The sequence below is a fragment of the Myotis davidii genome, unplaced genomic scaffold (genome assembly GCF_000327345.1).
Source record: "Myotis davidii unplaced genomic scaffold, ASM32734v1 scaffold214, whole genome shotgun sequence".
Lineage (NCBI taxonomy): Eukaryota > Metazoa > Chordata > Mammalia > Chiroptera > Vespertilionidae > Myotis > Myotis davidii.
Window position 1 is genome coordinate 1,791,442 of NW_006285782.1, and position 3,955 is coordinate 1,795,396.

Sequence of the window (3,955 nt, forward strand, 5' to 3'; positions counted from 1 at the left end):
CAGCATGTCTCTATCGAAATAAACCTACGTTTCTATGAAAATTAAAACTTTTGTTTTTTTGCAGCCCTCATCCTACATAATAAAAGCCTAATATGCTGTGTCCCGTCGACCGTTCAACTAATCAAACAATAATATGCTAATGATGTGCTAAGGCCACTTAACCGCTCACTATGATGTGCACTGACCACCAGGGGGCAGACACTCCGACTGGTAGGTTAGCTTGCTGCTGGGGTCCGGCCGATCAGGACTGAGTGAGATAGGCCAGACACATCCTGGAGCCCTCCAGTGGTCACTCCCTGACTAGCCAACCTCCCATGTCCCTCCCTGGATGGCTGGCCCTGATCGGTCCAAGAGCCCTGGAGCCCTCCTGCGGTCCCTATCATACACTGGGGGTGGGGGGTGGGGGGAGGGAAGGTGTCTCTCGGCCTGGCCTGCACCCTCTTGCAATCCAGAAACCCTCAGGAGATGTGGGAGAGCTAATTTTGGTTCGATTCGATCTTGCAGGCCAGGCCAAGTGACTCCACTGGTGCATAAATTCGTGCACTGGGCCTCTAGTAAACTTAAACCTTGTTTATTCGGCCCGTGTTAGCCTTTGAGTTTGACATGCTTGTCTTAGAGTAATGGTACTTGTTTCCTGGAATTTCCTGGTATTGGCTCCAGGATATAGGCTCCAGCTTTAGTTCTAGTCTCAGGTTTGGCTCTGGCACTCTGTGATACCATGCACAACTGTGTGGACTCCAGTCCTGGCCCCAGATCTAGCCCTGCCTCAAGCAGTGGTTCTAAATTCAGGCTGCTCTGGCCACAGTACTAGTCCCAGATCCAGCTCTAATGATTCCAATTCTGGCTCCAGCTTAAGTTCCAGTAGTTGTTGCAGCTCATCCACCTGTGTGTTCAAGACCACGATGAGCCTGCATTTTGGGTATTTCCTCTATTCTTAGAGAAAACTATCTCCTGTTAGTAGCACCCAAAAGCCTCATCCCAGTGGATTTGGAGGTAGAGGAAGCACAGCAGGTTCTCAGCTATGTTCTCCTCAGTGAGCAGTTGGTAGTGGTGGATGCTTTCAGTCGGTGTGAGTGACTGCAGTATCTTTTTGGTGTAGAGCTGCACAGAGTAGATGAGAACCTTATCATCCTGGTGTTCTCCTTTCTGATGATTCACTGAAACACAGTAGGCACCAGAAACGGTCCCTTCAGGGGTGGTGTTCTTTGCTCTGGTTTGCAAAGCCCATGTTGTGTCCATCATCCCAGATATCTGTCAGGTGGTCATGTAACCAGGTTTAGCATTTTGTTCAGCCATGTCCTGGGGGGTGGGGGACTCTCTTGCTTTAATGAAGTCACCCCAGGACAACAATGTACACTCAATCCTGGAGTTCTGCCCAATTAGCTTGTCCCTCAGCTTACTTAGCTGCTCCAGATCAAGGGCTTGCCCAACATAGTAAGATTGCCAACTGAGAGTAGGGCCCAGATAAGTCTAGGAAGACTTTTTTGGGGGGGCGGGGGGGCAGTAGGGGGGGGACGGACTTGAAAAAGAAGTGCTGATTCTGGAGAGTTGAGCTGAGCATAATGAACCAGAGAACTGAGACCCAGGCAATTGAGAGTAAGTTCATCTTAGAAACAGAAATAATAACCACCTGGAAGGTGTCTGTTTTCAGCTCCCGCTTCAGTCCCTGGTAGGTGTATCCAACCATGAAACTGATAATATGCAGTTCCTTTGTCACACCTACTAGCTCCATTGTTGCCCTTTCCAAATCACCTGAATGTTGCTCAATCAGTCAGGCAGCCCAAGTCCCAAATTAAGCCCTGACTCTGTCAAAATTTTCTGGTTTGAAGTCAGAACGCTGAACTTCTGGAAACCTTGTAATGACAGTCTCTTGTCAATGGAGATTTCTGTACTCAGTGACTCCACTGCCTTCTTTGAATCTCAGCAGCGGCCTTGTTCATACAGTAAACTTCCTCCAAGTCTTGAGGTTGAGGGATTAATGGGGAGTGAAGGTCAAACAGACCTGGGTTTCTACCACAAAGGCTTTGTGAAGCAGACACTGTAGCAATTCTGTGACCTGGGCCTTTTGTAGGTCCATTCCTTTGGTCAGAGGGTCATCCTGCTAGCTAACTAGGTGACTTATCCCTTTAGCTCCTTCAGCAGCTGATGCAGGTGAAACAACAGCTTTGCTCAAGCTGTGAGTCACTTTTCCAGGTATTCCAACCATGGTCCAGGGAGTTCCAAAGCAGGCATTTTGCAGCTAGACTTTCTATGCCTCCAACTTAGGCAGCATTTCCTTAATTAGGGTAATTAATTGCACTAGCAGTGCTTTAAAAGCACCCAGAACCTTCTTCCTCCTTTTGTCCAGTTCACTGAGAGTATCCAATAGAAGCTGCTGCTCTCTGGTCCATAAGGGTTGACAGAGGGCATCCATACTGGGGTCTGCGTCTTTCAGAAGACATCCTGCTGGTCTTTCAGTTAGCTGACAGATTTCAGCAGCTTTTCCATCTTAAAGCCCTCAATTCCAGGTTCCAGGATTCAATGCCATGCTGCCGGCTCTCCATAGGTGCTTCAAGGCCTGGTTCTCCTTGCTTGACTGAGCTCTCTGAGCCTGGATCAGAATTAAAGAAATTAAAGATCATCTCAGCCAATTGGACAGGACCCTGGGAAAAGGTTTGAATGTCCTGATAAAATTTTCACAAGTTGTGCTGTAGCAGCAAGCACTCGGGGTGCTGACTACAGCAGCCATACTCATAGTTCAGTTGGTATTAGAAGTGAAAGAATAGCATGTTAGCTTTGGAGTTAGCGTTGTGCAGTGTAGTCTCCTGGCCAGTTCTGGTCTTCAATTCAGATTGCCAAATAACTATCAAATGTCCACAAGCAGGAGGCTCTTTGATCCTAAAATGGGCTGTCAAGATTCTGCAAAATCTCTCACTGTACCATTTGGGGTCTGAGTTTGGCTAGGGACTCAATTCCCACTCCCTTTAGAGGCTCTGGTCACAGCTTCTAGTCTCCAGAGGGAGCTCCAGCACCAGGGCCTCCAGCCCTCTCTTGGCTTCAGGCCCTCTGACCCACCCCACATAGCAAACTTGAAAGTTCAGTTACGCCGGAGCTAGACATTCCCAGCCGGATGCACCAACACTGGCTGCCACTCAGTCCAAGCTTTCTGAAATCAACCTCTTTTTGCCACACTGAAAAAATAGTTTACATTTTGAAGCAAAAGTTTTTGTTATTCATTCCAGTTTTTTTTTTTATATATTTTATTGATTTTTTACAGAGAGGAAAGGAGAGAGATAGACAGTTAGAAACATCGATGAGAGAGAAACATCGATCAGCTGCCTCCTGCACATCCCCCACTGGGGATGTGCCCGCAACCCAGGTACATGCCCTTGACCGGAATCGAACCTGGGACCCTTCAGTCCGCAAGCCGACGCTCTATCCACTGAGCCAAACCGGTTTCGGCTCATTCCAGTTTTAACAGGAAAGATTAACAACCATTTGCACAAAGCAATGGGGCAGAGGTTGCCTAGTAAGGGGGGGGAAAGGTATTAAAAAGTTGAAGCATATTAATTTGGTTCTCTTGGATAAAAGCAAAGAAAAATAGATAATATAAGCTGAACCAAATTCAAGAATGAGAGAGGCAAAAATAGGTTGACACTTTGAAAAGGCTATGAGCTAGAAGACTACCTATACCTATAGTTCTCTCAAATACTGCCAAGTTGTGTGCTGAGAGAAAGTGAAATCAAGACACCTGAAGACACAGTTGATTGAAATCACTGAATTCAAGTGGGACTAAAAAGGTTTAATAGATAGTTTGGTCTCATAACATAATCAAGACCTTATTTCCAGAAGGTAATGATGATGTGTGTTTAAATACCTATAGATCAAAATTCCTAAACATGTTTTGATACAAACAATCTCACTAATTTTTTTTTAAGTTCTAGTCCAAAAATAGTTCTGAAATAATGATGAACAT

At 46.2% G+C, this 3,955-nt stretch overlaps 1 protein-coding gene and 1 pseudogene across 10 annotated transcripts in view; both read right to left on the reverse strand.

Moving 5' to 3' along the window:
* The window catches only part of CNOT4 (CCR4-NOT transcription complex subunit 4), a 162,312-nt gene that overhangs the window by 46,799 nt on the left and 111,558 nt on the right, over positions 1-3,955 (reverse strand). The window lies entirely within an intron of this gene.
* LOC102774526 lies at positions 420-2,922 on the reverse strand (annotated as a pseudogene).